Below are 17,177 nucleotides of genomic sequence, written 5' to 3' on the forward strand. Positions count from 1 at the left end.
AGAAAGACTGTCTTGTGTCCTGGTCTCTCCCCCATTTCCCCTCCCGTTTGTGAAGGGATGATGTGTGTGTGGCAACTACAGCAGTTGCATACATGGAGGAATAATACTAGTAAAGCACGCCGTGGCTCCAGTTCCTGAGGGTTGCTACTGTTTCGCTCATTTCCGCCTTGTAAGTAGCAACAGCTCCTAGTGCTGGCTGCTCTTCCTCATTTTAAGTTGCATTTTAGAGTCTTCTTTGCAATGAAGAACATAGATACCTGCAGAAACAGTTGGGAGCAAGGAGGAGGTCACATGATTGGCCTGCACTGGACAATAGGCTCCTTGAGACCTGTTCCAAGGAGCATGTTTCTAAGAAATGCGAGACGTCAGAGCAGACATGTGACAGCTGCAAAACCAAACTGGACTTGCCATTGGATGTTTGCTTTTTCCCCATCAGCATTTGCTGTGGTCTTTTCTGCTCATTTCTCAGTCTAGACAAATAAAAGTACCACAAGGACTCTTGAAAGAGAGATTGTTACATCTGCAAAGAGGCTTCCCAAGGTTGTCTGGGTACGGTATGGCATAAGCAGAGAATGCAATAAATTCACAGAATAGAGAAAACACTGAAGCCAGCTCCACCCCAGCATTCAAAGCTAGCCACAGCGGGCTAGATGTTCAACTGCTCCTATGTAATAAATAAAGGTCCAGGGTGAAATCTTGTCCAAGTCAGTGGCCAAACTCCCATTCGTTTCAATGGGGTCAGGATTTCAACTCAGATTTTCAAAGGCATTCAGCAGCCAGTAGTTCCCATTGTGACATTTATGGCCAGATTTTCAAAAGAACTTAGCATGCAGCACACTCCCAACCCAACATGCTGCGATCTTTTAAAAATCCGATCCCCATACATTACGCAACTTTAACTATAACAGTATGAATGGTGCAGTGTGAATTCAATGGGAAATTAGGTTTGAAGCTGGATATTAAAAGCTGTGATTTATAATAAAGTGCATATTTAGTGGCTGACTTAGTCAGCAATTTAAACATGTTCCTTTCAGCAACATGTCCATAGTTCATACCTTCCCACAGAGCAGAATGACAGGCAATCAAAGCTAGATTAGCTCTGAAGTGTTTTCATTTGTGAGCCATTCATCAAGAATCGCAGAAAAATACCTGCTTGAAAGAAAATCCATCATACTTTTTGCGGATACAGACTCAGGCTGCTACTCTGAAACCTGTCATCCTACTTTAGTTATCTGAAAATCTCCGGTTAGTAAAGCAACAATCTGAGTACTAGAGGCCTATTCAAAAGATATCTGACACACCACAGCAGGGGTCTGACACAGCTCCAACTTTTTCTGGCTTACTGCTCTAATTGCAAGACTGTGTTTTACTTTCCTTTGCAACTCAAAAATTCCATTTAAGGGACAAGGATGGAACTGGAGGGCTCAGTCCTGCCGACATTGATACCCCCGAATAACCGTACACAGACAAGTCACTGCACTGACTTCAATTTGCAGACTTGGCCCATAGGAGGTAGCCAAAGGACACTGTTGTCCCAAAGCGGTACCATTGAAGACAAAGGTGGAACTCAAGTGATATTAGGACACTTGTCATTGCACTTCACATTTTATATAAAATAATTAAGGTCTCAATCCAGCAAAGCACTTAAGCACATGCTTACATTTAAGCATAGGGCTACTCACTTGCTTAAATGCTTTGTGGAGAGCCTATGAAAGCTGTGGGAAACATGGAGAAGCCAGCACCTGTAACTACTTCAACAGAAAAGGAGGAGGAAGCAAAAAAGTAGTAGGTTATGACTAGCTTTGAAGTCCTGTGGGACACCTCATATGCCTTAAAGTTAAGCAAGTGCTTAAGTGTTTGGGTCAGGACTCAAATGTAATATTACATGAGAGCTGGGGTCTTTTTCTTTTTCTGCATTTTTCATATTGGTGTGATAAATCAATTTGCAGAACATAGAGTATTGCCTATTTCGAGAAGAGCAAAATAATGCTTTTGATGCCAGTTGTGTCAATTACTGTATATGCTACAGATTGGCCCAAATCCAAATGGTTATACGAATGAGCAAAAGCCCAACTGTGCCTGTAATCATGGTACATTGTATGTACAAATGTAAGTTTATAATTGTGCATTGACCACTTGTGCCTCTGATTGTGTGTGTGGTGGGGGGAAGCCTGCATAGTTGTTGTTAGCTAAATTCTGTTATTTTTGTGAATTTCTTGGGGTTAGTTTGACAGACATTAACAAAGCATAATCCTTATCTATTATCTGCAAAAATAAAGAGCTTCCTTTACAGTAACTTTGAAAGTCTCTTATTCTTTCCCATGCCCAGTTTTGTTTCTTATTAGAGACAGTTGGAAAATGGATTTTTTTCCATTGAAAATGTCAATGTTTAATATATGTCAGGTTTTAAGAAAACAATACCACAGTATAATAAGCTATATAATACTTTCTAATCAAAGGCACTGAGCCAAAGTCCACTGAAGTGAATAGAAAGTCTCCCATAGATTCCAGCGGGCTTTGAATTAGGCCCCAGTTCAACACAATTGTCAGTCTCTACTGAAGAATGATCTAGGACTGCAAGGTCAAGTCATGGCTGTTGGGAGATGCTTGTACAGTGTGTGTCCACACATGAAGCCTGACCCACAGAGGTTTTGAGATCCACAACCTCAACACATTTCCACTGAAGTTAATGGGCTTACAGGTGGGTGGTTCATCTACGGAATAGGCACAAATGATTGGCAGAAACCAATGCCCTTAGGGCCCAATCCAACACCCATTGAAATCAACAGAAAGGCTGCCACGGAATTTACTGAGATTCAGGTAGGGCCCTTAGTCCCTTGTCTGATTGTTCAAATTCATTCCTTCACAAAGGTAAGTGCCCAGAAGATTCATCTGAATTCCAGACCCTTTGTCCTTTCCTTGCTTTTCTGTTTGCATACTTTGTTGCTTCGTACAATTCAACCTTGTCAAAGGGATTTTCTACTTTTACATCTATAAATATGGATTGTGGACTTGAGCACTGTCACAGACATGCTGCTAAATGCAGGATCTGATTAGTCTGAGAGAATAACAGAATGGCCCAGCAACCTCACTTAACTAGAGAAATAGGCATGAAGGAAATTAAGCTGTAATAGCCTCAAACTGTTCAATTTTTAAAAAAACAATGGGAATTATTTTTCACCTGACTATTCCAGGTTACCACAATGAATTTAATCTTGGAGTACAGTAGTGTGTGTATGTGTATGTGTGTGTGTGAGAGAAATGTGCACAGGTTTACCCACTGCCAAGCACTGCATCCATTGGGGACACCTCTTGGTTTATGCTTACTCAAACTGTGGGTGCAAACAGAACAGTTTGCTAAGCTGTAAAAGAAAAGCTAGTAACAATGTGTATAGCATCTGAGAGACACCCCAAAACTATGATCAGAGAGGGAACAACCTTAAAGGGTTTAAGCCTAAACACCAGCATTAAGCCACAGTTGTGGGTTGGGGCCAATAAGTAGTTACATGGCTTCTGCAATGGCTCCTGGAAATATAGCCTTCAGGAGCTTTTGGGGTTCACACCCATTTCACAACACTTTCAGTGGGCTCCAGTGCTGCCATGGCCCCACGTCATCCTTATCTCTTTCCCGTGGCATTAGTCGGTCTTGCACTATAAGTGGGTCTGTGTGATGTTCTCAAACTGTTGCTGTGTGCTAAAATCCAAGAAGGGCCATCTGGAGTAACTGACATAGCTCACTAGAGACACACCTGTGGCAGACTGACCACTTCCTGCAATATCCTGAATGAACTTAATTCAATCAGTTTAAACCGTATTGAATTAGGTTTAATACCTTGGAGGTCAGTTGTATTAAAAATGCAATTGTGTATGTGTTGTTGTGGAATTATATGTACCTTCTCTAGTAGGAGGGGGATTAGGATGACCAGATGTCTGTTTTTCGACCGGAACACCCAGTCAAAAAGGGACCCTGATGGCTTCGGTCAGGATTGCCGACTGGGCTGTTAAAAGTCCGGTCTGCGGTGCTGCAGGGCTAAGGCAGGCTAGTCCCTACCTGTCCTGGCACCGCGCTGCACCCTGTAAGTGGCCAGCAGGTCCGGCTCCTAGGCGGAGGGGCCACAGGGCTCCGCACACTGCCCCCACCCCGAGAACCAGCTCTGCACTCCCATTGGCCGGGAACCAGGGCCAATGGGAGCTGGAGGGGGGGCAGTGCCTTCAAGTAAGAACAGCGTGCGGTGCCTCCTGGCTAGGAGCTGGACCTGATGGCCACTTCCGGTGATGAACTTATGATGACAAAGGAAATGCTGTGGATGGGATGTTGAAGGGATACTAATACAAGTACCCATGTTAGGATTGGAAGATTCTGTGGTAAGCTTATTATGAGGTTCTTGTATTGTTTTTAATCTGTTTTCTCATGGTGCTTTTGAATGAAATAGGCTTGCATAAAAAGAGAGGTGTGGAAACTTATAACTGTTGGCAGTCACTCTGTCGTCGATCTCTGAAGAGAAAGCATGCAGGTGAGCCTCGGCAGCCTGTCTCAGCTAGGCATAACACAATGAAGGCATGGAACTGTGTAGTCCGGAAATACCCAAGTCGGAGGGGAGTGAGATGCGTGTCTCCACCCAAAGAAAGCAATGGCTGGGGAGCTGGAAGTTGGAGAAGGGTTGCCCTTGCTGGGCCACTGAGGAGAAATACAGGTGCAGCTGTGGCAGCACCAGGTTACACAAGCTGGGGATCTGGCCCAAAGGCAATTCAGTGTTGTCTACAATGCAATGTTGAGCTGTATTTTAACAGTGTCGGTGCGATTTTATGGCTCCCCTTTCTCCTTGGCAGTATGCCCAGCTCAGTGGCCAGGTTCTTGTTGGTCTGTGGCCTATAGGGGTCTCACTATCCATCCTCCAAGAGGGGAAGAGGCCACTGACTGGGAAATTAAAATGGCAAGGGAGCAACGTTAATTTCCATGGGGGAAATGTGTGGTTTCCCTCCCGGGCCCGCTCCAGTCTGACATACCAACATGGAGTTTTCTCAAGTTGGCTTCTGCTGATTCTGCAGAATTGTATAGGAATCAATTTCACTTTTCTGCAACATTCAGGTTATCTGAGTCTAGTTACAGGTAGAACTGGGTGACATTTTTTGACTGAAACTTTTTTTGGTGAAAAATGCAGATTTGGCTACACAGAAGCACTATGTGAATTTGTGTAGATCTACTGCTAAATTGTTTGGGGCAAAAAAAATAAATAAAAAAAAAATCAGAAGAAATCAAAACATTTTGGTTGTTCGTTTCCAATGCCTTTTTGTTTCAAATTTCCTTTAGTTTTCTTTTAGAACATTAAAAAGCATTAAGAATGCTCAAAATCAAAACATTTTATTTCGGGTCCAACAAAATGTTTCAGTAGATGCGAAGCTAAGTGTTTTTCAACTTTTTGATTTGCCAAAAATTTCAAAACGTCATTTTTGGTTCGTCCCCAAACAAAGATTTTTTGGATTTTCTGTTTTTTTTTTGTTTGCCAGCAAAACACTGTTATTCCCGCAGCTCTAATGACCACACTTCCGCTCCCTCTGCTTTGTGCAATGGAGAAAAACAGAGGCACTCGGCTCTTTCCTTCTCCACTCTCCTCCCCACCCTTCCTACCCTCTTTGCTTACTCTGGGTTAGATTGTGCCAGGCCCGTTCATAGGCATGTCATGGAGGGAGAGAGACTAAGGATTCCCTTCCCAACTTTGCACAGCCTCCTGGGAGGTTGGCCTGAATTGCCGTTGTGCCCAAGGTGCTCCAATCTAGAGCAACCCAGCAGAAGGGGAGTAGGGAGGAGGCAGAACCATTGTTCTGGCCCTGCTGGACAACCACAGGGGAATAAATATGCTGTACCCTTAATAGGGGTGTGATAAATTACTCCTCCCTGCCCCCCTGACCACAGGATGCATCAGGAGGCATTGTGAGGATCAGTTCTTCGTTAGCATAGTGTCTGCGGGGCTCTCCCTCTACTGCTATGCCTACACATCATCCCTTATTACAGGCTCCAAGCTAAGGGTGTGATCTTAGCTTTCTATTGCTAATAAGACGTTCCCAGGCAACAACACTTTTAAAAAATGAAAACGGGCTAACTAAAAAGGCTAAAGAGGCTTCGTATTCGTTTTAAACACACACTCACTCACTCTAAATAACAGGAATGGTTGGTGATTTATTTAGAGAACAAAGCAAGTGCTGGAACTTCATGTTCCCAAGACACCATTTAGAATCCAGGCTGGGAAGACGTTACATGGGACATAAACAAGGCAATTTTCATTTGACCTGGAAGTTTCAACTGGTTTCACTGATCAGAGGAAACAAGATGAATGGGAAACGGTGCAGCTCTTGCGTTCTCAGTGAAGCCATTAATGGCTACTGCCTAAGAATCCAAAATGAGGTGCTAATTGGCTAAAATTGATTTGATAAATTGAAACATTAATTAAAAAAGCTTCCTGAAAAGGAGCACTGCTTTCTCAGCCTGGGATAAGGAACACAGACAAGGGGAGTGAAGAGTTAAAGGAGCAGTAACCAATCACCTCAGCTGTGCTGTTTCAATGGTCTGAGGAAAGGAGGCAGTTTCTTAAAACTTATCTATAGCTTCTCTCCCCCCCACCCCCCCAATTTGTCTAGTAAAAATGCACACCACCGATGACTTGTTTCTGACTTTAAAAGTCTTTGGTTTTGGCTTAACACAGGTAATGTCAAGCTGTCCTGCAATGGCTCAAGTGCGTGAGTGCCAACCTCAGGGCAGACTGCTAAGAAGCAGGGTGCAAAACCCCAAGCTGGTGGTGAGTTCTATACTTAGTTGTCACCAACCATTTATTAAGTGTAGACTGCTCAAGAGCTGTAACAGCCTAACCATGGAATCACAGACAGTCCCCTTGGGTACTCCGATCGATCTTGTTTCCCTGGTAAGCTTGCCTTTGTGCTAGATGGCCCCTTACACCAAAAATCACCCCACTATTCAGGTTACTCCCAGTCCCAAAGGGCTGGTCACTTACCCCAGGTCCTGAAATCTCATGTCAAAGACAACGCTTGCAGCCAATCTTACAATAAACTATCTAAAGATGTATTATATAGGCAAAGGAAAGGAGAATTGATTCCAAGATTAGAGCAGGTAAACACACAACACACACACGAGTTACAGTCTTAAGTTTCAAAAGATAATAGAAGCTTTTATAAAAAGCAAGCTTGATATGTCCATTAGGGCTAACCCAGGCTAAATACTCAGGATCTAATGCTTAGTAACCCTTGCCCCACAGAGTCCAAGCAACATAAAGATATGGTTTCTCCTTGTCAGAGATTTACATGCCTTTTTCCTCCTCCTTTGAGCTGGCAGTTCAGCTGATGGGAGGAATTCACTTGCACCTCTCCTCTTCATGGTGAGCAGGGGACAGCAATCAGCAAAGTCTTTTGTCCTCTGATGTTCCACCGTAGTTTGGCTGGTGTTGATGGGCCTTCTTTGTCCAGCAGGAGATAACACCTCCTCGGAGACTAGTATTTCACACTAGTTAATGCTTCTCTCTTGCCTGGTGATTTACAGTTACAATGCAAACACTTCAATATTACTGCAATTATAACATTTGTATCCCATGTTCAAAGCGAGATCAATGCATGTGGGAACTTACAAGCAATTAATAAAGTCTAAACTCTAAGCACATGTTTATAGTGCCAATACCTATTTTAGCAATACTAACACAGAGGTGAACCAGACTGATTCCACCTATGTGTTTGTCAGTATTCAAACGAGGCATGGGGACCTTGGCATAAGCTGGCACCTGGTTTGCCAGCATTACACGTTGTTACTACTTTTTCCCTCTAGCACAGGAACTTTGTTAAAAATGCTACATCCGTGCTCCGTACAGCTTAAGGTACTGCTCCCCAGAGCCTCAAAGGTATTTAGGTGCCTAACTCCCAATGACAGCTAAGCACCTAAATCCCATTGCTGATCTGGGCCCAGTTTTCTAAATTGTGGGAGCACTTTGCTGGTGGTCGACCGTGACCTGACCAATTACACGGTGCTGGCGGCTCGTCCTCCTTTTGACATGCTAGACTGCGTTAAAAGACAACTCAGACATAGCGGATTAATATTCTAGGTAAGCAGCTGTCCCAGAAGTGTTATGCAGTGATGAATGGAAAAGGAAGTTGTCTATATGGTGATGGATGGGCTGGGCTGAGGTCTGTGTGATTATGAATGGAAGGGATGGTGTCTCTCTTTTAAGGCATGGCTTAGGCTATGAAAACAATTGCGAAGCCCTGCCTTATGGACCCAAATCTCTGTGTTGCAGGACACCAGCAACTCCCGTTGCATTCAATAGGTCTTATCTTGCAAGATGCTAAGCACCTCCTCTCCCGTTGATTTCACCTTGGAAGAAGGTGCTCTGCACAGGATCAGACACAATGGATACATCCACGCGGTAGCTGGGGAGTGTGCTTCCAGGGCGGCTAGACAGACACATGCTAGCTCTGCTCAAGCTAGTGTGCTAAAAATAGGTGTGTAGCTATGGTGGCTTGGGCTAGCTGCCCGAGTATGTACTCACGGGGTTGGGGGTGACTGTACTCGTGTGGCTAGTGCACTAGCTCAAGCAAAGCTAGCATGTGTCTGTCCACCCTGCTGAGAAGCACAACCCTATCTGCAGTGTAGTTATGCCCACGGAGGCAATAGAGTGGCCACTCGTGCATTCCAAGAATACTGGACATTCTGCTGCTTCCAGGAATGGTTGGACCCTGCCCCCGCTGCACGGTAGATGCCATTTTTAAGAGCGCACCACTCTGCTCCTGCCCGTGTCCGCTCACATGCCCGTTGTGTGTGAGGTTGCGCCGGCAGGGTAGAGCCACATGCTCTTCAAAATGGCATCTCCCATCTGATACTGGACGAAACCAGATCTGGGTATTGGAAGGGAGACAAATTACCCAAAAGGGGGACTTTCAGGTTTCAAACCAGACGAATGGCCTGCCTATGAGTTGGTCTTTACTGGAGAGTTCACTCAGGTGACCAGCACCAGGGTCTGTGTACTTGGGTTAGCTTAGCTCGGGTTTGAGCAAAACGCTGCAAAGCTCTACCAGAGCAAGTGTGTCCTGACTGGCGCTGCACTCCCCGGTGTGTGTTGCTAGGACTTCTGGGGGCATATCCCATGGATGTTTGTGTGGCAGTAAGCTGAACCCTTCTATGTCCCATTGAATTGTAGGACAACTTGTCTGTCCTTTTGGGAACACAGAGGGAATTGTGGGAAGGCATTGGAGGACTATCTACACTTGAATGGTTTAGCCTGAGTCCACATTGCAAAGTTGTCAACCTGAGTGAAAGAAGCTTTAGGTTCTAACCCCAGCTGGGCCAGCTAGCTCTGGTTTAAAGTCCTACCGAACTCGAGTGAGAGGCCTATGTGTGTGGACTGGAGGGCGGTTAGGAGCAACATCGGGGAAAAGCCTGAGTTAACTCTGTAGTGAAGACATACTCAGCAGGAGTAGTGGCATTAAGTACCTTGCAGAATCTAGCCATATATGGGCCTTTGGCCATTTTAATGGAAGATGAATTCATTAAGTCATCTTGCTTGCATCAAGTTCACCAATTTTGCAATAAGATAAGTAGTTTTTCTTAGGCCTCTTGTGCCAATAAAAGCATATATCATTGCTGTCCTATTTGATAGTTTCCACCTGATCTCAGTTGTTTTTTTAGCGTAACATGAAAGTCATGTTTCGTTGAAGAATGTACCTGAGATGGAGGAAAAATGGTGCCAATTTGCATAAACTCCAACAATGAAATCAAATATAGTTATAATGTGTTAGAAGCAAATGACTTTTTGATACCAAACCGTGAACCAATTTTTTTTTTTATGTATTGTGTCTCAATCTATGGCTCACTTAGATTTCCAATGTAATGACAAGAAATGTGTTGTTTAAAGCAATCAGCTGGCATTTGTAAATCCTATTTCAATGCCCTGTTTTGTCTGCTCAGTTACTGTTTCACAGTGGACAGCTGTCACTTCAGAATGCCGTAGGGCATTTATTACACAGTACATGACCAAATAATATTGCAATGAAAACAGTAGCTGCTGTGTTATTCTTGAATCTTTCTGGTTATGAATTTTTGGGACCCAATCTTGCTTCTCTCAAGGTCAAAAGCAAAACTCCTGTTGACTTTATTGGGAGCAAGATCATGTCTAAGGGCCTGATTCCCATTGTCACTTTTTGCATAGGTTTACACATGCACTTTAACAGTGATCCCAAGTATTTCAGAATATGGATCTTATTGGAATATACCATTGTGTAAAGAAGATAATTTATTCTTGTGAAAATATAATCCCGACCTGAAGCCTTAGGACCAAGCTCCGCTCTCTGCTGTTGTTTTTTGAAATGTCCATATTCTGATGCCACAGACACGATTATTACTGTAGGCAGGCAATATGCAAATACTTTGTTATATTGATGTAGGAATCAGCAGATGAAAAAAATGAAGGTTACCATTAAACAATGGTTATTTGGATGATGAATAAATTGAGCAGTTCTTTCTCTTGAGTAACTTAAGGCAGTCCCTGGTGCACAGGAACAATGATATATCTACTATTGATTGTCTGCATTTTAATTAGTAATTAGTGCTCATCCAGTTCTCTTTTAAATGAAACCAGAAAACCCTGACCTGATTGCTCAGCATGTCTGAAAAATAAGTTTTCTTGCTGTTATCTATAATGTATGTACCACAATGACCTCTTATTTACATTGCGCATGCAATGAAGATCACTTGGAAACCACTTTCTAGGGATTAAGCTAGTCCAACTGTGCTGGTGTCAGCTGAGTGTGAGCTGGTTGTCAAAATAACTTTGGATTTTGTAGTTAGCAAAACTTCACAGTTCAGTGGGTTGTCATCCTGGAAGGTGTTAGTGGCTGATATCAGGTGGGTCTTTGATCTATAGACAATCACAGACCTGTTTAAAGCCAAAGGATGTACTAAACTTACTTTCAGACTACATGAAAGGAGCAATCAAATGTTCCTTTATTTAGTGATAGCTGGAAAGAATAGGAGGCTACTGCCCAAGGCACAGGGCTACCACGACAAGAACTGATCAGAAGCTAAGCCATGTGGTCTGAGTGGTTTCCTGATTAAAAACACAGGAGTTAGGGTTGTGTTTGCAGCTGTACGTGTATATGTGAGAGGCCAGCAGACAGTGAAATGAGCGTGGCCATGAGTGAGATGAGAAACAGAGTTTCCTGCACATGGAGATGCAGGTTTGAGGATTTCTGAGCAAGAAAATCGCCTGCGGTTGTTTGTTTCTATGTTGTTTGGGGAAACTGGACACTGTGTTCGGTCTTTGTAAATAAACAGGATTGCACCAAAGAAATACCCTGTTTGCATCGTCAATTTTTCCTCCTAACAGAAAAAATCCTCCAAGGCTCCGAGTATCCGCTATCCTTTTGGGCCCAAGGAGAAGCGTATTTACACAGAGTCACTTTGAATACTCACTGAGCACATTCCATGTTCTAAAACACTTCCACAAGGTTTGCCTTACTTCGTCTCAAGAAAGCTCTGGCGGATTGTTTTCTCACTAAGACCATTTGTTTGGCTCAGAATTAGAAACAGAGGTCAGGTGGTCTCTCTTTTTTGGAGTATAAAACCTTCTTCATGTAGTGGGGGCTACTAAGTGGTTTACAATATTGTATCATTTCCGTAGTGGAGAGGTTCTTGATCTCACCATCCTGCATGTCATGTAGAGGCATGTAAACTGGAACCTGTTCAGTTGTTCTCCACGTAGAATTCCCATGCTGGGTTGGATCTGTGGTCCATCAGTGTCATGGTATATACAGCCTGCCTGGAAGCAGGAAGTGATGGTAAGAAAGCCTGATCCATTCAAATGCAGAGCCAAGAGGTTCAGATAATGTGGATGAGCTTTGAGTGGTAAATATTAAAGGCCTGATTTTTTTTTCTTTCTGGTTTCTTTGCATTGTACTAATTAAGCCCTGAGAGTCCCACCATGCTGCAGAGAATGCTGTCATTTTGTGATCATGGACAAGCTGCCATGACCAAAAAAATGGTTTGAATAGAACTGGAAGTTTTTTGGATTTTTGGGTTCGGTCCCCCTGAATTTGCTCAGCCCTATTGTTAATAATATTTGTTGTTTTTTCTTAAAGCCTCAGCTCTTGGAATCATGTGATTATGTGAGAATTTAAGCTTTCAAAAAAAAAAAATTCGGTCTTCCATATTTATAGAGGAAAGCTTGAAATCAGGAGACTTAGTCTCAGAAACCAGACAGCAAATAACACTTCCCCAAAATTATCATTTTAAAAAAATCTTCTGATCTTTTAAGCCAATCTCCTGATTTTTTTGGGGGGGGGCACTTTAGTCATGATTCTTGAATGGTTGAGATTAGCACTGCTGCAATCATCAGTTCTGGCTGTGTCTGTGCTGGGCCCGGGTGCATTGCTTACAGCTAACTTTCTGGCACTCTGAGTCTTCCCCACTACTTGATCTTAAAGTATACAGAATGCTTATGAGCAGGATGTCCCAAAACACACAAATAACACTAAGGCCTGGACCATAGGGCTGTGGTACTTTTGTCTATCGTGGTTCATGTTTGACTGTTCTGAGGGGTGACCAGTCAAGGGAAGAGAGTGATTAAACTTGGAAAAAGAATCAAGCAAACTCTGAAATGCCTCATTACAGAACCAAGTGACTTGATAGGCTGCCCTACTGGGTCAGACCAATGTTCCATCTATCCCGGTAGCCTGTCTCCAACAATGGCCAGTACCAGAGCTTCGGAGAGCATGTAGAACAGGGTAATTTTTGAGTGACCCACTGTTGTCTTCAACACCCACCGTCTGGAAGTCAGAGGTTTAGGGACATCCTGAGCATGGGTTTGCATCCTTGACTGTCTTGTCTAATAGCCATTAATGGACCTCTCCTCCATGAACTTATCTAGTTCTTTTTTGAACCCTGTTATCCTTTTGGCCTTCACAACATCCCATGGCAATGAGTTCCACGGGTGAACTGTGCATTTTGTGTTAAAACAACTTGGCCACCTTTCAGATCAGGAACTAAAGAAATGCAGATCAGTTATGTCAGTATTACTCCCGTTAGTGGCAAGTAAAAGTGCAGCGTAAGGCGAGAGAATATATGCCTGTGGGAATATGTTCCCCAGAGTAGCAGCAGTGGGAAAGGGAAAACCTCAATGCCCAGAAAGATCTGACTGACTGGGGGGTGAGCAGAGAGGGGAGTCAGAGGGTCTGGGAGGCAATCCCACCCCACACTTCCTGCTGCTGGCCTGCCTATTGTTGGAAGGGAGGAAAGTCACTCCAGGAGCAGTCTTGAACTCTGGATACATAGGGACAGGGGATTGGCTGCAGGCTACCAGACTGGCCTAGTAGAATTAGAAGCAAATGTTGAGACTTTGAGAAAGATGAGTGACCGGGTGACTGACCCTTCGAGGGGTAATGGGTCAGGCCTTGCCTGTGACTCTGTCAGCCCTCCTCCCCAGGTGGGGAAAATTAGTGTAGCTGTGTGGCAGGTAGGTCATGTAGTTCAGTCAGTCCAGGCCTAACTCCCAGACCAGCACATGGCCCCAGAGGCCCATTTACCCCACACATTCAAGGGAACCATATGGGGCAGGAATTGCCCAACTCCTGGGCAGGGAAGCGGGGAGACACAGAGAGAAAGAAGGGCTGGGCTTTTACCAATGGACCCAGCACTAGCAGCCAATTCCAGCCTAAGGTGGCAGCAGCTCTCCCATCTCATGGCAGTGAGAGGGGAAGCGAGAGCTAGGGTGGGCCAGGCTTGCCAGGGGCCTCTTGAGGCACCCAGCAACCCAGCCCTGTCTGAGGAGACAGCCCTCCTACTGCTAGCTGAGGTCAGTTCTGTAGCAGTCTGTGCTGCAGTGCTGAAGGGTACTGAGGATTGATGAGCGTGATGGAGGGTTTGTTACTGCTGCACATAACAAAATTTGTTTTGAACCTTTTTTTTAAAAAAACTAGGAAATTATATACAGAAAAACGACATTAAAATAATATTATTTAGGTTGCAATATCAAGCACTTGAAAGGAAATGCCAGATTTAGGGCTGCCTGTGCAGATTTAATTGTGTGCCTTTGTGAGGATGCATTATGAGACAGTCTTTAATGACATGGTCACGTACTATTTTTTCCACAGGACCTCTGCCTCATTCAGTGCATAGGATGGGCTCACATGTGAGCAGGATTAAGGTTGCCCTGTCAACAGGCATTTCCTAATGTTGCAACCTTAATGTTCTTTTAACATAGGGGTGTGTGTGTGGTATGTAAGTGCAGAGTACTTGAAAATCTGTCCCTTAAAATCTAACCTCCCTAATCACAGGCCTAATCCAAAACCCACTGCAATCAATGGGAGTCTTGGCCTTGTCTCCATGAGAATTTTGTTTCAGGCCCCCAAAACCAAAAATACCTTTTCACCCACACTGTCATGATACTGAATCACAGGTGCAGAAATCTGGCATTTTGATTGTAGTGAGTATGCCACATCCTACCGCTGGATTGAGGGGGAACAATCCATTTTAGGAAGAACACAAAAATAAAGGTGCTTGGATAAACTTTCCATTGCTTAGGGCCAGACCTTGCTGTCGGTCCGGTAAAGTTCTGAGCACTCTTGAAATCACTAGGAGTTGGGAGCTGTCAGCATTGTGAGAGACTGCAGGAGTGAATCTGGAGTGATTTCAGTGACATGAAAGGAGTCATTTTGGAATTACACCACAGAAATGAGGCTTCAATTAGTATTCTCCACCTTGTTTTTGTCCTGAAACTCCCAACACGTTATTTTCTCAGGCTACCAAACAATACAAAAAGAGAACAGAAAGAAAGCAAACCACACACACAGTGGGAGTGCTTGTAATAGTATGTCCTTAACCCAGCATGTACACTGAAAGCTGCAATTCCCAGAGATTAGCATAGACCTGCATTAAGACGACTTGTACAAATACAGGCTGGCAGGCACCTCCTTTACCTGTAAAATAGAGGGCCAGGCAGTCCGATTGTCCTGCACTGCATGGAAAGGCTGAACTAGCTGTTTAAAGAGAAGGCATCTTATTTCTTTTATAAGGTTCATAATAGGGAGTCTGAAAAATAAATGCAAAAAAAAATGTAAACTAGGATTTTAAAGCATGAGACTTTTCTTTGTAAACTCTCATTTTCTAAGGGCCAGGCTGTTGCCCAGCTTAACTTGGAGGAGAGTAAGATTCCTCGTCATCTCTCTAATGTATCTCTGTGTCCTCCATTACCATATCACAGAATCATAGAATCATAGAATATCAGGGTTGAAAGGGACCTCAAGAGGTCATCTAGTCCAACCCCCTGCTCAAAGCAGGACCAATTCCCAACTAAATCATCCCAGCCAGGGCTTTGTCAAGCCGGGCCTTAAAAACCTCCAAGGAAGGCGATTCCACCACCTCCCTAGGTAACGCATTCCAGTGTTTCACCACCCTCCTAGTGAAATAGTTTTTCCTAATATCCAACCTGGACCTCCCGCACTGCAACTTGAGACCATTGCTCCTTGTTCTGTCATCTGCCACCACTGAGAACAGCCGAGCTCCATCCTCTTTGGAACCCCCCTTCAGGTAGTTGAAGGCTGCTATCAAATCCCCCCTCATTCTTCTCTTCTGGAGACTAAACAATCCCAGTTCCCTCAGCCTCTCCTCATAAGTCATGTGCTCCAGACCCCTAATCATTTTTGTTGCCCTCAGTTGGACTCTTTCCAATTTTTCCACATCCTTCTTGTAGTGTGGGGCCCAAAACTGGACACAGTATTCCAGATGAGGCCTCACCAATGTCGAATAAAGGGGAACGATCACGTTCCTCGATCTGCTGGCAATGCCCCTACTTATACAGCCCAAAATGCCGTTAGCCTTCTTGGCAACAAGAGCACACTGTTGACTCATATCCAGCTTCTCGTCCACTGTGACCCCTAGGTCCTCTTCTGCAGAACTGCTACCTAGCCATTCGGTCCCTAGTCTGTAGCAGTGCATAGGATTCTTCCGTCCTAAGTGCAGGACTCTGCACTTGTCCTTGTTGAACCTCATCAGGTTTCTTTTGGCCCAATCCTCTAATTTGTCTAGGTCCCTCTGTATCCGATCCCTACCCTCTGGTGTATCTACCACGCCTCCTAGTTTAGTGTCATCTGCAAACTTGCTGAGAGTGCAGTCCACACCATCCTCCAGATCATTAATAAAGATATTAAACAAAACCGGCCCCAGGACCGACCCTTGGGGCACTCCACTTGAAACCGGCTGCCAACTAGACATGGAGCCATTGATCACTACCCGTTGAGCCCGACGATCTAGCCAGCTTTCTATCCACCTTTCAGTCCATTCATCCAGCCCATACTTCTTTAACTTGGCGGCAAGAATACTGTGGGAGACCGTATCAAAAGCTTTGCTAAAGTCAAGGAATAACACATCCACTGCTTTCCCCTCATCCACAGAGCCAGTTATCTCATCATAGAAGGCAATTAAGTTAGTCAGGCACGACTTCCCCTTCGTGAATCCATGCTGACTGTTCCTGATCACTTTCCTCTCCTCTAAATGTTTCATAATTGATTCCTTGAGGACCTGCTCCATGATTTTTCCAGGGACTGAGGTGAGGCTGACTGGCCTGTAGTTCCCCGGATCCTCCTTCTTCCCTTTTTTAAAGATGGGCACTACATTAGTCATCTGGGACCTCCCCCGATCGCCATGAGTTTTCAAAAATAATGGCTAATGGCTCTGCAATCTCACCCGCCAACTCCTTTAGCACCCTCGGATGCAGCGCATCCGGCCCCATGGACTTGTGCACGTCCAGTTTTTCTAAATAGTCCCGAACCACTTCTTTCTCCACAGAGGGCTGGTCACCTTCTCCCCATACTGTACTGCCCAGTGCAGCAATTTGGGAGCTTACCTTGTTTGTGAAGACAGAGGCAAAAAAATCATTGAGTACATTAGCTTTTTCCACATCCTCGGTCACTAGGTTGCCTCCCTCATTCAGTAAGGGGCCCACACTTTCCTTGATTTTCTTCTTGTTGCTAACATACCTGAAGAAACCCTTCTTGTTACTCTTAACTTCTCTTGCTAACTGCAACTCCAAGTGTGATTTGGCCTTCCTGATTTCACTCCTGCATGCCTGAGCAATATTTTTATAAAAAGAAGAACAGACTTCAAAAACAGACTCCAACGAGAAACTGCTGAG

Source organism: Chrysemys picta, chromosome 11 (genome assembly GCF_011386835.1).
Source record: "Chrysemys picta bellii isolate R12L10 chromosome 11, ASM1138683v2, whole genome shotgun sequence".
Lineage (NCBI taxonomy): Eukaryota > Metazoa > Chordata > Testudines > Emydidae > Chrysemys > Chrysemys picta.